General features: G+C 39.2%; 1 protein-coding gene across 1 annotated transcript in view; it reads left to right on the plus strand.

Moving 5' to 3' along the window:
• Positions 1–22325, plus strand: part of opcml (opioid binding protein/cell adhesion molecule-like) — a 173100-nt gene that overhangs the window by 143903 nt on the left and 6872 nt on the right. The window lies entirely within an intron of this gene.

Genomic DNA, 22325 nt, shown 5'->3' on the forward strand with positions numbered 1-22325 from the left:
CATTCCACTAGAGCGGTCGCCTCCTCGAAGGCTTTGTCCAAAGGGGTATCCTTACAGGATGTGTGTGCTGCTGCAGGGTGGTCTACGCCACACACATTCATTCGTTATTACAGCCTGGATATTCATTCCACCCCGGGCTCAAGTGTCTTGCAGTGACCCTCGGGCTTGGGTCTTTTGGAACAGGCCGTACCCTCGGTATGACGGAGTGGGTATTGTCATTCCCATACTGTTATGCTAAACGCAACGTTGAGTTCCCTTTGAAAGGGAATGTCTGGGTTATGCATGTAGGCCTGTTCCCTGAGAAGGGAATGAGACCTTGCGTAGCTTTGTCATACCAGGGCAGGCCTGTAAATTGCATCTTCGCTTCAGATAATATATTTACATTTGTTCATTTAGCAGACGCTTTTATCCAAAGCAACTTACAAATGAGAAAATATAAGCAAAGTGATATATCAAGCAGAGAACAATACAAGTAGTGCTACCATACAAGATGCATTAATTGAGTTCCAGAAGAAGCAAAGTGCACAGAGTAGAGGTGTAATTGTCAGAGTTGTTTTTTTTGTTTGTTTTTTTTATGGGTTGGTTAGGTGTTCACGGAAGAGATTTGGCTGTTTTTGGAAGATGATGAGAGATTCTGCGGTCCGGATTGAGGTTGGAAGTTCATTCCACCACTGAGGAACAGTTAGTTTGAATGTTCTTGAAAGGGACCTTGAGCCACGCTGAGTAGCTACTACTTAGCGTCGGTCGTTCATTGATTGCATGAGGGAACTTAAGCCTTCAGGAGAGAGTTGAGGTAGGAGGGTGCTGTTCCACACAAGGTCGTGTAGGTGAGCATCAAGGCCTTGAATTTGATGCAGGCGGCTACAGAAACCCAGTGGAGGGCGATGAAGAGGGGTGTGACATGGGTTCTCTTGGGCTGGTTTTTGGTGCATTTTGAATCATTTGAAGGGGTTTGATGGAGCTGGCCGGGAGGCCCGAGAGTAGTGAGTTGCAGTAGTCCAGTTTTGAGATAACAAGAGCCTGGACTAGTAGTTGTGTAGCCTGTTCGGTGGTAATAGAGGCTGACGGCCTGGTTCAGAGGTGCCATATATATATATATATATATCACGCGACAAGCTTAATTGCCACGTCCCTTGATCATGGCAGGCCTATAAATAGAGGCATGATTTTACACAACCTTCAGATGCCGGTCGCTTGTGCAAGGGTGCTCCCATACTGTTATGGTAAACGCAACGTCTCGTTCCCTTCTCAGGGAACAGGGTTACATGCGTAACCCAGATGTTCTTTTCTTAGTTTTCTTTTCTTTTCCTAGTTTTATTATTTAAAAAAAAAAAGTGAACACAGAGCTCCACAGAAGCCCAGTGAATTAATTAAAGTAAAATTTGTACATCAGTTCCACATGATTGAATTGAGTTACGTTAACATAATTTGTTTTCATACATTAAATATGATTTGATCATACACACATTTCTGCATTGTTCAAAAGAAACAAAGTTAATTTAATAAAGGTAAAGTTAAATCAAGTTTTTTTAAGTACATTACCTGTCAAAAGTTTTTAAACATTTTCTTATTTTTTTCAAATTTTAGAATATCACATTAGCAAAGCTACTGCATAAAATAACTCAATTGGTCAAGTCTGTGTACTTAATCTTTAATGTAGGAATGAACTACAATCCTAAATTATTGTTAGGTCATGTTTTTTTCAGCAAATCTAAACAGGATACATAGGCTAATGTACAAAGTACAGTTATTAAAAGATTGGAAATTATCTGCTACATGCCAGTGTGTCCACCCTGACGCTCAACCATGGCTGAAAGAACTTATATCTGTTGATACAATGCTGTTTCTGTTAGTTCCTCAAACCAGAATTTATTTATGGCTGCAACCAAGTCAGACTTTGTTGTCGGTTTAGCCTTCTATGAAAGTTATTGTCATTCATTCGTATAATTCCAACAATTATTACTTTTTTCACTATTTAGCTGTCTTTTTATTTTAAGGATCTAATAAATTGCATATATACAATTATTTTATTTACAAGTATCATGTTTGTGATTTTTAGGTTATTCGTCATTTAGTACAGCTTCTGACCATCAAATCAAAACAGACTTGTGATTTGTTGAATAATGCTTATTTATTCAGAAACAGAATTAACTAAATACATAAATACTTAAAATTTTAACTTTCAGTTGATGAATGCCCCATTTATATTTTTCATGAGCTGCAGAGAGAAATTCAAGACAACTATTTTATATATTTTTTAATATAATATATAATAATAATATATGTTTTATTCACAGGTGTCACGTTTGTGATTTTTATTCCTTATGTAGATTATTTAGATCAAGCAATGTCCAGAAATAGGTGCAGTTGCAGAAATATGTATAGCCTACCATTTCATTTTCCAGTTTAACTTATGTTTTCATTTTATCTGTAGATCGAAAAAAAAATAATAATAATGCTTTGTAACATTATTTTACAATGACATTTTTTTTCAGAAAAGGAATGCAGTTTGTTTAATTGTGCAAACCAGGGAGTAAAATGCATATGCTCACTTAGTGTAGCTTGAGTATCTTTGGATTCACATACAAATGTACTGGGCGATTAATAAGCAATTATCATCTTTAAGTAATCTTATCATCTTTTGGCTCATCAAATTGAGAGGGAGGAGCAGAAGCATAAAACTTGGAGAGTCATATCAATTCTATCCAGTTCAAGCTATTTGTTCGTATTTGCAGTCTAGTCACTGGACCTCTTTGAATTCTAATTGTGCACCCCTGGTATAGAGAGATGGTCATCTCTCTGAGCTGTACCATCTCCCCTTCCAGCACTGTTAATCTTTATCTCATGTCAGTGCACTAACAGTATGGATGGGGGTCTTTGGTTTGTTCAGTGCTGAAACTGTGCTCATCTGAGGTGGAGGTGGAAGCAAGTAGTCTGACTCCTCTGGGGTGAGAAGTTGGTTATTGGTAATGGGCTCCTGCTGTGCTCTTTCCTTTCTCTTGAGATAGTTTTGTTAAAAAAGAGCCCGTGGATGAAATGTACCGTTTTAAGGGGGAAATAAGGTAATTTTGAATTTACCTTTGAATTTACCTAGGCAACATGTCTCAAAAAGTTGGGACGGCGCAACAAAAGGCTGGAAAAGTAAGTGTTACTAAAAAGAAACAAATGGAGGAACATTTTGCAGCTAATTAGGTTAATTGGTAATGGGTCAGTAACATGATTGGGTATAAAAGGAGTATTCTAGAGAGGCAGAGTCTCTCACAAGTAAAGATGGGACGGAATCTGGTTGGAAGTATATGTTGCTCTAAAACCTGTATATACCTTTCAGCATTGATAATGCCTTTACAGATGTACAAGCTGCCCATTTCATAGGCATTTTTGAGACATGTTTCATCAAATTAAAAATTACCTTATTTTCTTCTTAAACTTGTACATTTCCTCAGTTTAAACATTTGATATGTTTTATATGTTCTATTGTGAATAACATATGGGTTTATGAGAGTTGCATATCATTGCATTTTGTTTTTATTTACATTTTAGATAGCGTCCCAACTTTTTTGGAATTGGGGTTGTATATGTTGATGCTGATAGTTGTGTTTTCCTCATTTTTTTATTTTTAGCTGGAAACACCCACATATGCCTTTTCTTTCAGCAGAGGGAAAGTTTGAAATTATGGCCCTGTGCCATGCATGGGGTTTATTCATGTAAAATATCAGGTTGCTGGTGCTGCCATCCTTTTGGAGGTCTGCAAGTCTGTTGTTTTTGTAAAATTTTCGTGCATTTTCATTTGAAATATCTTTTGGGTAGTTCAGTGGAATGGCCTCCACATTTTGGGTTTGTGTGGGCCTAGTGTTATGGGCCATTTGCAAATGTACTTGGGGTTGGGTGTGGATAACTCCTGCTGTTGTTTTGGCCAAGACGCTTTAACATCTTCCATCACACCTCCAGCATGTAGGTCAGCTGGTCAGATACAGCTGAACCCTCGTAGAGCAATTGTTCAGTGGGGATAAAGACTTAGTGCTGGAAAGTATAAGTAATAACATTAATAATTACTTGAGTAAGAGTAATAAAGTATACGATGAGAAGGCTACTCAAGTTACTAGTTACTTCAGATCAGATTAAAAATAAAGGGAAAATCCTGAATTTCAGACTACATGGAGAATGGCTGGGTTACGCATGTAACCCTGTTCCCTGAGAAGGGAATGAGACGTTGCATTTAGCATAACACTATGGGAGTGCCTCTCGCGCGTGACCAGCATCTGAAGCTTGTGTAAAATCATGCCTATTTATAGGCCTGCCATGATCAGGTGACGTGGCAATTAAGCGCGTCGCATGATATAAATATGGCACCTGTGAACCGCGCCATCAGCCTCTATTATCTGAAGCGAAGACGCAATTCACGGGCCTGCCAAGGTATGACAAAGCTACGCAACATCTCGTTCCCTTCTCAGGGAACAGGGGTAACCCAGACGTTCCCTTTCAAAAGGAACTTCAACGTTGCATTTAGCATAACACTATGGGAACGAGAATACCCATTCCGTCATACCAAGGGTACGGCCTGTTCAAAAAGACCCAAGCCCGAGGGTCACTGCAAGACACTCGAGCCCGGGGTGGAATGAGTATCCAGGCTGTAATAATGAATGAATGTGTGTGGCGTAGACCACCCTGCAGCAGCACACACATCCTGTAAGGATACCCCTTTGCACAAAGCCTTCGCGGAGGCGACCGCCCTAGTGGAATAAGCCGTTATGCCCAGAGGCGTAGCAAGACCACGTGCCTCATAAGCAATAGAGATTGCTTCCACTATCCAATGTGCCGCTTTGACACAGCATCACTGCTACTGTCACCGCCAAAGCAGACCAGCAGCTGCTCCAACTTACACCACTGGCTGGAGCGGTGGACGTAAGTACAGATAGCCCTTACTGGACACAGCAGGTGTATTCTCTTGTTCCGGTGTGGGGAATGAAGCAGCATAGGATACAGGAAGGCCTTGGCTAATCCAGGGGCAAAATCAATGCAGGAAGGGGCAACAGAGAGAGCTTGTAGATTTCCTACCCGCTTGAGAGATGTCAGGGCCAGCAGAAGAGCTACCTTTAGAGTCAGAAGCTTCTCAGAGGCTGACTCTAAGGGCTCAAAGGGGGCCCCTGACAGACCTTCCAGGACCACAGAAAGGTCCCAAGAAGGTATGCGTGGCCTGCAGATGGGCCTCAGCCGACTGACACCACGCATGAACCTCGAAGTTAGAGGACGTTGCCCCACAGAGGCTCCATCAACAGGGGCATGGCTGTCCGAAATGGCGGCCACGTAAACCCTGATTGTAGAAGGAGCCCACCCCCACTGGGAAACGGTCTTGTAAGAACTCCAGGACTGTAGCTATTGCGCAGTTCACTGGGTCTAGCTGATGTTCCTCACACCACAAGACAAGAAGCTGCCACTTGAGTGCATACAATTTCCTTGTGAATGGTGCTCTAACATTGAACATGGTCTCTACAACCTCAGTTGTGAGACCAGAATCTATGAGGTGGTGCCCCTCAGGGGCCAGACCCACAGTTTCCATAGTTCTGGCTGAGGGTGATAAATCAGCCCACCGGCTTGAGACAGTAGATCCACTCTAAGGGCTCAAATGGGGCACCTGACAGACCTTCCAGGACCACAGAATGGTCCCAGGAAGTTATGCGTGGCCTGTAGATGGGCCTCAGCCACCTGACACCAGGCATAGACCTCGAAGTTAGAGGATGTTGCCCCACAGAGGCTCCATCAACAGGGGCATGGCTGGCCGAAATGGCGTTCACGTAAACCCTGATTGTAGAAGGAGCCCACCCCACTGAGAAATTGTAAGAACTCCAGGACTGTAGCTATTGTGCAGTTCACTGGGTCTACAGTGGATCCCTGTGGATGGGAATCTCCCAAGGAATGCCATCAAGCAGGGATATTATCTCTGAGAACCATATTCGAGCTGGCCAATAAGGTGCTACTAGCAGCAGACATAGATTGTCTTAGCGAACTCTCGCTAGAACTTGTGGGAGCGCTCATTCCTTTTTTTTCTTCTCTTTTTTTAAAGGGATAGAAAAGTTCTGAGATTTTGAGAAAAGATAGCGGGGAAATGAAGCGTCTTTTTGTTTCTTTACATAAACAACAGACTTGCAGTCTTTCGCTGAAGATAATAAAGGCTGATGCCGCGGTTCACAGGTGCCATATTTATATCACGAGATGTGCTTAATTGCCACGTCACCTGATCATGGCAGGCCTATAACTAGGCATGATTTTACACAAGCTTCAGATGCCGGTTGCACGAGAGAGGTGCTCCCATAGTGTTATGCTAAACGCAACGTTGAAGTTCCCTTTGAAAGGGAACTCTGTTTCTCTGTGTGTGTGTGTGTGTGTGTGTGTGTGCTAAAAACATGAGCAGTTGTTGTGTCACTGCAGCGTATCACGAGGGGAAACTTTCTCCTAGCTGCATGTGGCCTTTGAAGAAGTACTTATGTAAGAAATAAGTAGGAGAAAGTGACTCAGTGTCCCATGTCTAATGTCATTTACACCTTCCTCAGCTTTATTAAGCCTGCATCTGTTATCTGGTTTGGCCGAAACATGCAGCCATGCGTCACCAGAATAGCAGTGGGCGCTGATACCGTGTTTATGAACAAGTGTATGCAGAAGCAGCACATATAAATAATAAAATGCAGGGGTCTTAGAACAGAGCCTTGTGGAACACCACACTTTCCTTTTGTATACTTAGAGAAGTCACCAGTAAAGCTGGGTACAGAAACTGACATGAGGCAAAGTGTACATATTATGACTAAGAAGCATTTTCAATGAAATGAGGTTGTAATATGAAATATTTTCAGACTGGGGTAATTTACCTATGTTTTCTTTATTTCTATAGTGCCAGTATAAAATTAAAGGGTGTGTCCACTTTAGTGGCTCTTGTTAAGTATCTTCTGAGTGCTGTCCACTAAGCCTGATATAGAAACAAACACTGCTTTTAGAGAGTCATGTGAGAATTCAAGTGTAAATAGTTATGTCAATCAAAAGGTATTTCATATTTCAAAGTTCAATTCAGTTCAATTCAATTTTATTTGTATAGCGCTTTTTACAATAGACATTGTCTCAAAGCAGCTTTACAGAAATACCAACACGGTATACAGATATTAAAGGTGCGAATTTATCCCAACTGAGCAAGCCACTGAGTGGCGACAGTGGCAAGGAAAAACTCCCTAAGATGTTTTAAGAGGAAGAAACCTTGAGAGGAACCAGACTCAGAAGGGAACCCATCCTCATCTGGGTAACAACAGATAGTGTGAAAATGTTCATTATGGATTTATATAAAGTCTGTTTGGCCTTAGAAGCAGCCGTAGTCCCAGCAATCTTGAATTGGAGTAGATGAGAGCTCCATCCAGAGGCAGGACATCCGAAACGGATCAGGCAGGTCCGGAGAGCAGAAAGGATCAGGATCTCTAGTATCTCCATAAAATTGTGTGTGGCTCAGCAGAAGGAGAGAGGGAGAGAAGAGACTGTTAGGACTGTGCTTAGCATAATAGAAAGTCTATTCAGGGTAGGCTTGAGTAAACAAATAGGTTTTAAGCCTAGACTTAAACACAGAGACTGTGCCTGAGTCCCGAACACTAATTGGACGACTGTTCCATAATTGTGGGGCTCTATAAGAGAAAGCTCTTCCCCCTGCTGTAGCCTTCGCTATTCGAGGTACCATCAGATAGCCTGCAGCTTTTGATCTAAGTAGGCGTGGCGGATCATAGAAAACCAAAAGGTCACTTAGATTCTGTGGCGTGAGACCATTTAGTGCTTTATAGGTTAATAATAGTATTTTATAATCAATACGAGATTTCACTGGGAGCCAATGCAGTGTTGATAAAATCGGGGTGATGTGGTCATATCTTCTGGTTCTAGTTAGGACTCTAGCAGCTGCATTCTGGACTAACTGGAGTTTGTTTATGCACCTACTGGAACATCCAGACAGTAAGGCATTACCGTAATCTAGCCTAGAGGTGATGAAAGCATGAACTAATATTTCTGCATCATGTAGTGACAAAGTTGAAACTATTCAGATTTCTGGGCAACGCCTAGGGTATTATTATAAATATCTGTGATTCCTCCTCCTTACCCATTTAGACCTGAGTGTATATGGCTTTGTCTGAGAGGTCTATATTAAGTTAGTTATATACAACTTATTCCTGTGGAAGGTCAGTAAAACAGCACTTATACCTTTTTGGTTGTGCAGTCTATCTGAGCTAATCTCTGCAGCTGAGGAATGTTCATATTATACCATTTTATCTGTCATTTCTAGTGAAAGTATCTAGCTTAAAAAGAGATGAACAGTAACTAACATTGTTCTGTTCCGTTTAATTCTATTAAGTTCTTTCTCTGTACTGTCTTTCTCTCTTCCTCTATTTTAAACGTTCGTTCAATAGTGCTGTAACATCCATTCCTTCTCAACATCCAGCAGAAGAGTAATCAGCTAATCAGCACTTCCTCTCCCTGCTTGAGGCATTGCTGGGCCCTAATTGAAAGACAGTTAAAAATGAAAACCCTGTTTTAATTAGAATGTGTATTGACTATGTCTCAGCTAATGAAGAGGTTCAGAGACAATGTGTGACGTTATTTATTTAAGTGTCATTGTGTGACTTCACAGGATAAGAAATGAGAATCAGAAGGAGAAAAAGAGAGCAAGAGACAGAGACACAGTTTTAACAATCCTTTACATCATAGCATGACTTTATTAATATCGAGTGCTCCCTTGTAATCCTCCATCTTCTCAAACCCACAAAACTCCCCATAGAACTATAACATTTGCATTCCAGCAGTTTTTGTATCCTCAGCAATACTTTACAATCCATCTGAGTCCTCATCTGCTTCCTACTATAATAAACTGGTGTCTTAATTTGACCTAAAATTAAATACATTTCTTCTTCTTCTTCTTCTTCTTCTTATTATTATTATGCTAAACAATGTGGTGAGAAAAATAATGAACCTCATCTTTAGTAACCTTTGTTTAAAAGCAGAACCACATAAGAAACACTGAAGCTTTGAGTCTGGGGATGGGCAAGATATAAATACATAGATAAAATACTGTACATAAACATCACCTCAGGCATTCATAGTTTTAGTCTTTTATAACATATAAAAATTATTTTTTTGTGATGGCACAGGCAAATACAGTTTATAAATAAATTGTTAGTTTAAGTGAAGAAATGTCAACTAGCTAGCTAGCTAAACTAACTACCCAGTATACTAGCTTTGTAGTGAAATTTGCTGACATTTTCAAGTCAGTCTTTAATATAATTATAATGCATGAGGGTGCTTTAACATAAGTTGTTATTTTTTTTAGTGTCGATTTTTAATGTTGATGTGTTTTCTGCTGAAGTGTTGAGTTACATGAAGAGCAGCCATCTACTAGCTACACCGCTAATCTCTACATTCTAGACACTATGGCATTCCAATAATTGACTGCAATGTTTGCTATAATGATGTCCACTGACAGTTATGCTGTTTGAGTTGTATCTCAACATGGACAGGTTTATAATTGCTTGTGTTGCTTAATTTTTGTTTTTCGGAAACGTGCACAGAACATCAAATACTTTTTTTTTTAATTTACTTTTTAAATTTTAAACAGCTTATGGATATCATATTTTTTGGATACACATTGTCGATAATCTACTCCTATTAAAACATTCTTTAGATATGTGTTTTAAATGCTAATTCCATGAAATATTCTGCAATTAAATAAAAAATGTTTCATCAGAGAACGCATGTGTGTTGTGTTGAGAGTGGCTGTTATTTTCTCGAGAGCGGACAAAAAAAATGTCCATGTGAGCAGATGTTCTCGCGATACAATGGGACCTGGAAGCGCTGTCCTGTTTACAGCAAAGGAAGAGGGATGCTGTACACAAACTGAGTCACACAGAACAATCAGTGTAACAAAGATGTCTACAATATTCAACATACTGTAGAGGAGGACTTGAATTTTTTATTGTCTGCTCTCGCGTCAACACAACACGCAGGTATCGTGGTTCTCTCTTAATTTAGACTTAATTGATTTTTTTTTTGCACACACAAAGCATTCGTATCGCTTCATGAAATTGGGTTTAAACCACTGGCGTCACATGGATTACTTTTACGATGACTTTATGAACATTTTGGTACTTGAAAGTTTTGGTTACATGGACTGTAAATGGAGAGACTGAACTCCCCCAGGTTTCTTTTCTTCATTTGTGTTCTGAAGATAAACAAAAGTCTTATGGGTTTGGAATGACATGATCGTGAGTAATTGATGACAGAATTTTAACTTTTGGGTGAACTATCTTCGTAAGGAAACCCTGAGGATTTTGATTCTACATAGAATCTTATATAGAATCTTAAACGGTTTATCCAGAGAGACAGATCTTTTAAGGTGCCAGAACCATTTTCCCCTGTGTCAGTCAACTGAACTACAAGATAAATCAGATCAGTTATGACATGCAAAATTCTGAATAGGGCCCATGTGGCAAGATAAAAATAATAATAGCTTTTTTCTTTCTTTCTTTCTTTTTCCCATAAATATCCAACCTTGAAGAAACACTGATATTTCATTTGGTTAATAGCTGAGAGACATCTAAGAGAGAAGGAAAGAAAAGGAAAGAGAGAGACAGATTCATCAGTCTCTATGATCTGGGTAACCATGGTGACCTGTTGCTTAGTGAAGTATGGTTGGGTGATTCAGGCTCACAGCTTGAGAAATGACAGCAAGACACAAACCATAATTCTCCCCAAACAAGGTCCAATAATTCCCTCTTAGAGTGGACTTGATGAGGGAAAATGAAGAATCACTTGTTTGATTTCACTCTTATGTTTATTCATTATTCATTCACATAATTTATTCATACATTAATCCGAGCCCACAGCCAAGACATGAGACCCGTTGTTCAATATTTGACCCGGAACAACAGAATCACTAGCCCTAAGTGTGCTATGAAGAAACCCTTTCCATCCTCCAGCAAACCTGTGGGTCATTCTCACTTTCTTCTGCTTGTGTTAAAATGTCAGCCTGTCTAACCTCTGTGTAGTGCAGTTCAGATTGGCACCAATGCCACATAAAACACCTAGTGGCTCACAACAAAATTCTGAAGGGAAAGAAATGTCAGTTTCTTGGGTTTGTGTCTTCATATAACTTTATTTTATGTCTATGTTGAAAGAGTTGTGGTGTGGTGGTCATGAACTTTAACAGCATGCTTTAATTATGAAAGAACCTCACATTTTCTGTCTGTATAAAACTAAATAAATCAAAGAATTGCTACAAACAGGTTTAATATTGTAAACAAAATGTACTACATGTTTACAATTTCTTTAAAATAATTTAAATACATTTATAAACTCTCCCAAAAAAATTTGAATAAAGTGTCTGACTATGAAACTTTAAAAAGATTGACTGAAACATAAATAGCAAAAGTATACCTCCAAAGTTGGCTAAAATGCCAAGTTTCAGCCGGCCACTTTTGTTTAAAAGCTGCTGAAGTGTTCTTTTCAACTGTTATAATGTGGATGTGTAACCGTATAAAGTATAATGTGTGGTGGTGGTTGCAATCTGGAGCTATCAGGCTATTAGACTTAACAAGTGCTGCATCACAAGACAGCGTAACCCACTCAAAGGAAAACACTCTCTGCCTTGTTCTGCATACATCAGCTCACAGCTTCCCATGGTTAGCTAGTGTCACTGTGATTGACAGGGGAAGTAATTCTAACTCTCCCATCCTGAGAGCATAGCCAATTTTGCTCTCTGACTCCCAGCCACAGCTGGCTGCAGCATTGCTGGGATTCAAACTTGCAATCTCTCAACTATAGCGTGAACACTTTTCTGGTGCGTCAGAGACAATACATGTATTCAAAAACTTCCATGTTATATAAATATATTTGCAAACCTTTTTTCCCCCAAACATGGTGTGTTGCTGATGTCTCCTCACCTATTATTAGAAACATAATTTGTGCCTGTAATTGTTTCAGCCAGTGGTTTCCTATCTGAAGCTATCACCATTTGAGTGCCTATTATGAGGGTAGCCCATGCAAAGATGATTGCACATTGCAATTAGATGTGTTCACAAACATTAATAATGGTCAGTGCCTGATTATCAACTCATTAGCACAGCTCAATCTCATTATACATGTAATATCATCGCTTGGTGTGTTTATTGGTTTACTGGGAACCCCTGAAACTCACCAGGGAGGCATAAAGGCCTAAATGAAGGCTGGTGTTTATGAATTTATTACGGTAGGCAAAATCCAGAGAAATGCTCCCTGCCTCTCTGTGCCTGGCCTAGCTTCTCTTCAAAACCAAGCGACCCATTTCAATGCTTAGAAACATTGACCCACTTTAACATATTTTCTGGGCACGTTCAGAGGAAAATGATTTGAACCCGATTTTCTTTTGCTCATAACTCTCCATTTAGTGAACTCTGAAGAGCTTCTATGGTCTTTTTAGCTGTAAGAAAATCTTTTGAGTGTGTGTTTGAGATGGTGTTCTAGTAATTTATTTATTTGTTTGTTTGTTTATTTTTCAATGTCATTGCAGAGGGAATGCATCCAGATGCATGGGTTCCCACGCACTGGCGAGCATACTTTGAATAATAAATTATCAGGAGAAGGAGATTTACGATTAACGAACTTTTCCTATAGAGTTCTGCATCATGATGGAAAACAACCTAGTAACAATGTCAGATATTCATATTATTTGTGTTATTTGTTTAATTTTAAAACAGCAAGTTGAATGTACTGGAGCAAGGGATGAAGGATATTTTCTGCTATGTATGTGTGGGAGAGACAACAGGAAGCATCTGTACTTGCTTAACTTACATACATTTCCAGTTTGCTTCACTGTAGCTACATAATAAATCATTTTATTCTACAGCACACTTGAAATCTGCTTGAGTTCTATAGTTCCTCTGTAGCATAAACGATAGGCTTAACTTAATATGCTTGTTCTACTGTAATATGTTATTTTTGCTATAGTAACATGGCATTCTCAGGTTACTTGTATGGCAGTGGTTTGTGATGTAACCTTTTGATACTAGAAGGCTTTTTTTATTTACTTCAAGAGACAGAAAAAAAGACAGGCTAGTGACAGAGCAACTGTTTATAACTGCTATAACTTAAGCAATAACAGGAAATGACTTCATCGAATGTCAGTCAGACACTGATGCTGAAACTACTGTATAGTGCAAACTACTAGCTCACAATCCCACTGCCTGCTGTACTACACACCAGCCAAGGTGCAAACTGTTTCACAAATTTTACTAGGTGGATCAGTGACCTTGCTCGGGTAATAAACTTTTCAGACTCAGGAAAATATAAGTATGTGGAAACACTGACAAAACATATAAAGCTGTCATGTAATTGTCAGTTAAAGTTGAATAGTATTTTACATGTGATATGAGGACAGAACACCACATCTCTCGACCAAAGACTTGCTGACATTTTCTTAAGTGCATAAACATTGATGTGTTACATTAGAGACTTTGTTAGAAGATGATAATAATCATATATTCATTAACTTCCCTTAGTCTGTAGCAATGCACTTAACTGCCTAGTTTGACATACATTATTACATTACATTAGCAACCACTTTTAAGCCTATTCAGTTCATGGGAGCAGGCAGTACATTACTTGGTTTTACTTGCCTAGTGGGTTAGCTAATCAATTTATGATTTGTTCACCCCTGTTATAAGACTTTAAGGTGTACACTGTAACTCTTTATCACAGAAATCAGTGTTTTGTTATTTTCAATTTCTTAATCCAATTAGATTAAATTGCAAACTGTTGCTTTTTAACCAAATGACATGCTGCACCCACATTGCAATAACTGCACAGTTACATCCTTAGTAATGACTGGCAGCCTTCTATAGTCATTTAAACTTACTTTAATAGTAAGTATATGAGGATGGAGGAGAAGTTTAATCTCTTTCTAAAAAAATGGTGTCTAATTTTTATCTGTTGAGGAAAATGTCATTATATTTCATTGTAGATTTTTAGTACAAGGGTATTTTTTGTTGTTGTTTTGTCATTTCTTCTTTTGTCACTGACAAACATTTTTTGTTTTAGATTTCATCAACAAAACGAATATTGACATAAATCTATGCTAAAGTAATTTAGCACTAAGAGAGAGATGAGACAATAATGACAAGAATCTAACAAAAGAAGGCTTGTTTCTTTAGAACAATTATAATCATTTATTTCCATTCCTATTGTGCCCCATCCCGGGTGTCCCCACTTTGTACCCTGAGTTCCCTGGAATAGGCTCTAGGCTGCCTGTGACCCTGTGTAGGATAAGCAATACAGTAAATGGATGGATGGATTTCCATTCCTCAATAGTAGCCAGTCATCCAGAGAAATAACACTTAAGACCTGAACACTGTTATAAGGTTAATTTTGGCATAGAAGTATATGCTAATATAACATTTATTACTATAGGTCTATAATCAGGAGCTCTAAAAATGGTGGGACTGAGAAAAAAAATGTTTTTTATTGGAAAGCCTGTGCAGTTTTGATGTATGTCTCCATCTACTAAACTGGTTAAATGGGAATGTGTTCTATTTTTAAAGTGGACTGTCATCTGTCTCTCTTTTCATCAGTCAGTTTTTTTGTCTTTCTCCATTTAAGCCAGTTATTTATTTTTGCTGTGGTCCATCAGTATCCTTATGTTCTCATAATCCGCCTCTCTGTTCCTGCCTCATAATGATTGTGCAATTATTAACTACTGCTGGGCTTAATTGCCACAAGCCTTATCCTTTCTTTTGATTCCCCCATAATACAAATTATAACACAAGGCTATGAGATAATGCTGGCTAACATGACCATTTGTGTTGTGATTGAGATTGAAATGATAACACCATTTAAATGGGTAGATATAAAAAGCCAGTTAATGTGCAAGTGAATTGTAGCAAATGACTAAACTCCTCTATAACAGCCTTTTCAAATTACAAATGGTGCTCATTGTCCAGGAGGGTTTATGTAAGTTACCCTTTCTTATTCCTTTTCTCTGAAGTGAGTGATAAACAGGCCATCGCAAGTCTATAACACAATTCTTTTGCCAGTTGTTGAAGTGATTCAAAGGTTGTCCTGGCAACTGAGTCTTTCACTTTCTGCCATGGTCACAAAGCACAATAGTGCTTGTCAAACATCAAATAAAAATCTGTATGTAAATGTTTACTGTTATGATATCAAAGCACTGTGTGAGTCGTGATTTAATAAAGGACTTGTCACTGAGTAGTTCTGAGTGAAAAGGGTATTTTACATCTGCTTTTCCGCTTCCTGAAAAAAAAAAATCAAGATTTTCAATGTATTGTGGAAGCACCTACAAAAAGTGAAACGTTTTTGTCTGGTCAGGTCGATAATATGACCTAAACCTTACTGAGGATGTGTTTTAATTAGTGAATCCAAGATTGAAGATATAACTCCTTCATTAGAGTCCTGGCTGAACATCACCAAGGAAGATATCCAGCAAGTGGTGATGTTTTTTCTCACATAGTGAGGCGTTGAGATGGATGCAAGTGCAGTTAAGAGCTTTATTAAAGTGAGGCAGGCAGACAAATCCAAAACGTGAATCAATAGCATAGTCAAAAACAGGCAATGGGTCAGGCGATCTGCAAACGGGCATAATCAAGGCTAAACTAGAATCACGTAACGAGGATGAGAACAGGATCAAAACTATGGCACAGAAAAAAAAGTTTTGACATGGTGATAACACTCAATACTTTGCGACGAACAAAGAGACACGAGGGGTTTAAATACTAAACGTAATCGGGGTGAACATAGAACAGCTGAGACTAATGATAACACGTGAGGGATACATCCTATAAGATACAAGGGTGGAGACTGGACCTGAACCACAAAACACACGTGTCAAAAGTAAAGTCAGTGTGACTGAAACCCAGAAGTGTGCGCTCGCGCTTCGAGCTGCGTGCTACAGTGCTAGTGCGAGGGGAAATCGTGACATTTTTACGTCACAGTCTTCAGGCAAAGGATTTGCAATCCAGTACATATGATACAATTAAATTATTCCCAGATGGTCCACTTAATATAGATGTAAACACTTTGGAATTTAAGCAGACATTCTGCACTTTAATCCCATAGTCATTGTCTTATTTCAGGTCCACTATATTAGAGTACAGAAACATAAGAACAAATATTGCCCCTGTTTAGTTATTTAATGTCTGCACTGTATAGAAGTGTAAACAGTTCAGTGGTCCCTGTGTAGTCCTTTTAGCAAGCAGACATTTTTCACACTACAGTCAGCACAAGTTATTAGCTGTTCCTCTCACTGCATTTTAGTTGAAAGACCTGTACAGCCTTGTTGCAATTTTCCCAGCATTTTACAGTTGCAATTTAACAGCTGTGATGGTGTGATGGTGTGATTTGGTTATAACCTTTTATAAACACATGATGTTAGGAAACAACAACAAAAAAAATGATAGTCAGAATAAAACAGATATCCGTTAAAACTGGCAGTAAAAATACATGAGAAAGTCTGTAAAATAACCAACTCAATATGAATGTCCTCACTTTAAAAAGTGGAAACAGCAGCAGATTGATACAATCGATTTTGGATGGGGCAGGATGGCATTAACAACCACATAACTTCAAACAAAATCAAGAGTCTACCACACTTGACTTATGCTATAGGCTACTATCTAGTGTTTTTTTTTTTTTAGCAGTACTGTAATATGCAGAGAATCGACAACATACGGTCATCCAGAATCCATTCTAGTAGAATGATTTGAGCAGTTTTAGACATACCTTTGTTCATCTGTGTTCAGTGCAGTACGTGTGTTTCCTGTGATAGTGTGTCAACTGCACACTGAAGAGCTAATATCTTTAACCAGGGTTGCCAGGTTTCAGCAAAATTTCCATCCCAACTACAGCTCAAAATCACCACAAAAAACCTGAAACTAGCCCAAAAAGTTTGGCCACTGGTTAAGGGGGGCACATTTGTCTTCCTTTCTCTCAGCCTTTGCATAAGAAACAAGGACACCATGCTGCACATACAATTCTGGTGCACGGATATAGTCCCCCTTTCCCTCCCCAATCTTTGCAGTATATCTTTGTTTCTCTGTGGTGTTCCTCTGAGGGAACCCTTAAAGGTTCTCTGTTGAACTGTATAGCTGAACTGTCCCTTTCAGAAAAGGTTTAAAGTAGAATCGATGCAGAAAGCTAGAACCATTAACCATCTAAAGAATCCTTAATGAACTCTTTTTCTAAGAGTAAGTGTCTGTGGTAATTAATATGAGTGTGTTTGCTTAAATTATGTTAGTCCAGTCCGTTTACTGGCCATAAAGGTAAATGTCTGAGGATAATATGCTGCACGCTACATAAAATTGGGCCTCATGAAATCTTCAGTTAATCACACAGTTATATTCATCTTCCCTCTATTTCATGTCAGCCCAAAATTACAGAAATGAGTAATTTGGTTAGATAAGCATAATTACCCTGCTATTTCACACCATCCCCAAGGCCATGGTATTATGGGAGTAGAAATAACAACTTACATACGCTGTTCAACCTTTAAAATGAGGGCGGGAGAGATATATCGAGAGAGAGAGAGAGAGAGAGAGAGAGAATTTATTGGTGATTTAATGAGAGATTTTTAACGTAAAAATGTTGCTGTGTGTTAACATTTGCTCTCCCTGCGGATAGGTAATGTGTTATTGAAGGTGAAACGGTCTCAAACAGAATTACAAGATATTAAAAGTTCAGTACCTGCTCAGTACTGTAATGTAAGAAACCGTTTGCTTATATAACGTTCAATACTTTTGATGCTGTCTTTAACCTGACCAACACTGATCTGACATTGCATTCTGAGTATAGGTGAATAAAATTGTGCATGCTAATGGGATTCAGATGAGCCAGACACAACCCTCTAGCAGCAAGTGCACAAATAAATAAAACAAGTTTCACACTTTCAACATGTTTAAAAGACAAGCTTAAAGACTGACATTAGGTTGTTGTTTTTTTTCTTTTCATTTTTTGTGCATGATCATTTTTTTATTAATTGTTATCTTGTTACATAAGAATCACAGAGAATGTCAAAAGATGAACACAGATCACAGTAACAGAAGTCACAAAAAGACATGACAGCAAATGGAAAAAATAAAGTATAGCCTACAGGGTGTGTTACAAAGGGCATACATTTCAGTCATTACTGGTTAGGTCCTTCAGAATCAATGCAATCCTTGTCCATTTCCTTAATGTAGCTGGCTTGGCTTTATTAATCACATCAGTGGTTTGTTACCTAAGCATATTTATACAGTGCCCTCCACTAATATTGGCACCCTTGTTAAATATGAGCAAAGAAGGCTGTTAAAAAGTGCCTTCATTGTTAACCTTTTGATATTTTGTTCAAACAGTTCAGAAAAATACTCTGCTCTCATGGATATCAAATAATTGCCAACATAACACAGGTTTATTTTTTAAAAAAAGTTAAATATATGTGTGCCAGAATTATTGGAACCCTTATGAATTCCTATGAGAAATATATATTTGAAGTATATTCCAATTGATATTTTAAATTTTTTAGTACACTTGGGTGACTAGGAACAGGAAATTGTTCAACCATGACTTCCTGTTTCACAGAAGTATATATATGAGGTAACATAGTCCAAATTCCCTTAATCATTCATAACAATGGGTAAGACCATGGAATATACCTGTGATGTGCGGCAAAAGGTTGTTGAGGTTCACAAAATGGGAAGTGGCTATAAGAAAATAGCACAAGCATTGAAAAATGCCCATTTGCACTATCAGGGCAATAATTAAGAATTTCAGTCAACTGGAATGTTATGAATCAACTTAGTATTGGACTATTGTGTCTATATTGTCTCAAGGCACTGTGAAGAGAATTGTTCAAGTGGCCAAAAAATCTCCAAGGATCACAGCTGGAGAATTGCAAAAGTTGCATGGGGCTGTTTTTCTGCCAGAGGACCTGGACATTTTGTTAGGATACATGGCATCATGGAATCTATCAAATATCAACAGACATTAAATGAAAACCTGACTGCCTCAACCAGAAGGCTTAAAATTGACCATGGTTGAATCTTCCAGCAGGTCAGTGATCCAAAACATACATAAAAATCGACAAAAAAAATGGTTTACTGACCACAAAATCAAGGTCCTGTCATGGCCATCCCAGTCCCCTGAATTGAAACCCATAGAAAGCCTGTGGGGTGAATTGAAGTCCACCAGTGTGGACCTTGAAATTTGAAGGATCTAGACAGATTCTGTATGGAGGAATAGTCTCAGATCCCTTGCCATTTATTCTCCAACCTCATCAGGCATTATGAGACTCAGAGCTGTTATCTTGGCAAAGGGAGGTAGCACAAAGTATTGACCAAAAAGCTGCCAATAATTGTTGCACACATATATTTAGAATATTAGTATGCATTTTAAATGAATTAGTTGATGAGCTAGATTATTCTAGGTTGTGTTTAAGTTAGGCCAAATAGTATTCCAGTTAGGATTAAATCAAATCCAATTGAATGCTCTTTCCCATATACAGTATCTCACAAAAGTGAGTACACCCCTCACATTTTTGTAAATATTTGATTATATCTTTTTATGTGACAACACTGAAGAAATTACACTTTGCTACAATGTAAAGTAGTGAGTGTATAGCTTGTATAACAGTGTAAATTTGCTGTCCCCTCAAAATAACTCAACAGACAGCCATTAATGTCTAAACCGCTGGCAACAAAAGTTATAATATATTTGAAATATATATAATATATATATATATATATATATAATATATTTATATATATATATATATATATAATTATAATATATTTGAAAATATGCGTCTTTTAGATCTGTTGTCACAAACCAGTCCTCAAACTGAATTTGTGGAATGATAATTTTGAGCGTCAGCATCTTGAACCTGTATGTCCGAAGAGTACAGTTCAGATGATACAGATCTAAAACTGGCCGCATACTCCTATCTTTGTTGTGGACCAGGAAATAAAGGCTGTAAAAACCTCCCTCCCTCAGGGAATTGGGTACATATTCTATGGCCCCTTTGTCCAAGAGGGATCTTACTACCTGCGCTAATGTCAGGCTCTTCTCTGTGCTGGTTACTGTGGTGAGCACACCTCAGAACCAGGGGGGTCGAGCTCTGAACTAGACCTGGTAACCCTTTTCCACAGTACACAGAACCCCTGAAGACACATTTGGCAGTATTTTCCACACTGCCAGATGGTCTTTTAGTGATGTTAACTTTTCCACATTCTATTGGAGGGAAAGCATCAGATTTTCGTTGCCCTGTGACAGCTCGCTGACCAGAGAACACTGAAACTTTGGGACAGCCTTGGCTAGGGGAGGCCCTAAAGTAGTATTGGGGGCTAATTGCTCTAACAACCGTATATCCCCTGATACATCCCTCTGCGGCCCTTCAGGACCGCTCCTTCTTTGTCTGCTTGGCCTTTATGATCATTTTTAGATCAGGCCTATTAGCAGGCTGTGACTGTGGCCACCTGGTCCCCCTGGCTCTCCGTAGGGGGAGACGAGCCACCACACCCCCTTTCTGTGCCTCTCTTGCACTAGCGCTGCCTTGGGCTCCACACGTGGATGTCCAGGCAAGCAACACAATGGGAAAGGAACTGGCTGAATGTCGCCATATGTCGAGCTCAATCAGCAGGTCTGCTTGGTAGCCCTGCAACACTGCCATTGTATGCAGTCACCCACAAGCGAGACCCGCTGCCACATAGGCCTTGCCCACCAATGTCGAGGTGGCCTTAAATGGCCTGGATGGCAAAACTGCCCCCCCCCCCCAAATTGCCTGTCGGTGATAGAGAGAGGTAGTTCACAAGTGCCTAACCCACCTTCTGGATAGCTAAATAGCCGTCCCGTTCATTCCCCATGATGGTCAAATAATCCAACATCACGGGGTTATACATATGGCTAGTGTATGGTTTTCCCTTGAAGTGTGATATTTCCTCATGTACTTCTGGAAAAAAGGGAGTTTTCTGCGATGTGAGGGAGATTTATATTCACTGGGGAGAAAGCACTCATCCAGCCTGCTACGAGCCACTTCCTCTTCCCTGGGCCTGTCTAGATTTAGTTCAACTGCCTTAGTAATCACTTTAAGCAGTTCTTTATATGCTTGAGAGCTGCTCACCATTTTTGGTGCAATGGCACCCCCTTCTGGCTCCTCAGAGTCATTGAGGGTTTATTTATTTATTTTTTCGGTTTTCCATAGCGGAAGGAGGAGTTGTGACGTGAGCTCCAAAATCCGGCGGAGAGCCGGACACAGAAGACAGAGCAAGAGAGAGGGAGCAGTGCTCGTCTCCGGCTCCTTTTCCAGATCTATACGGGATCCCCCGGACCTGAGCCAGAAGGCTGAAACCTTCTGAAACCAAACCAAAAGAAACCAAAAGAGTGAGCGGAGCTGCCTAATTATAAGGCATTCACATTGCTCACAGTCAGACCTCTCGAGGGCTGCCCTGGCATCCTCCATTCCTAGACACTTCACACAGAAAGTGTGTCCAGCCCCCCTGCCCTCCCATGATGAAACAGGAGCAAGGCGTGACACACTTCCTGAATTCTCTCTCACTCATACTTTTCCATATTTTTAAAGTGACAGAAAAGTAAAGAGACAGAAATGAGAGAGAGGAAATGAAGTCTTTTTGTGAGCATTACAAAATGACACATGCAGTCTCACTGAAGATAATAAGGCTGATGGCTCTGTTCACAGGTGCCATTTTTATATCACGCAACGCACTTAATTGCCACATAACCCGATCACGGCAGGCCTATAAATAGGCATGATGTTACACATGCTTCAGATACCGGTCACACACGAGGGTGCCTCCCACAGCGTGAAGCTCACGAAAGGTTGAGTTCCCTTTGGAAGGGAACAGCCACCATGAGCATACTGTAGAAAATTTACAGTAGCTGACAAACATCACAGCCTCAACATAGATTTGGCAGCCTTAGATGTTTTATTGAGTTTACTTCAGCAATGTGATTAACTAGTTTTCCATTATAGACATTCATGAAGTTTGTGACACTCAGTTCGCTTCTTTACAATCAAAAATTAATCATCAGAATTTTATGTAGACTAATTATGAAGGCCCGTGATGAAATATCAAACAGAGATTGGCGTTAAATGCAAAATGCAAAGTGTTCAGCATTTTTTCATTAATTTTTTATTTTTGTGCAAAGTGTCATTTTGGTATAGAGAATCACAATACTAAATCTGATATTGATAATGAAGTCAAAATGCTGGAATTATCACAACCTGGTTTGGTTGTGTAATACAAATGCTGTGCAATGTTATGAATACTTTAATTTACCAT

The sequence above is a fragment of the Ictalurus furcatus genome, chromosome 16 (genome assembly GCF_023375685.1).
Source record: "Ictalurus furcatus strain D&B chromosome 16, Billie_1.0, whole genome shotgun sequence".
Lineage (NCBI taxonomy): Eukaryota > Metazoa > Chordata > Actinopteri > Siluriformes > Ictaluridae > Ictalurus > Ictalurus furcatus.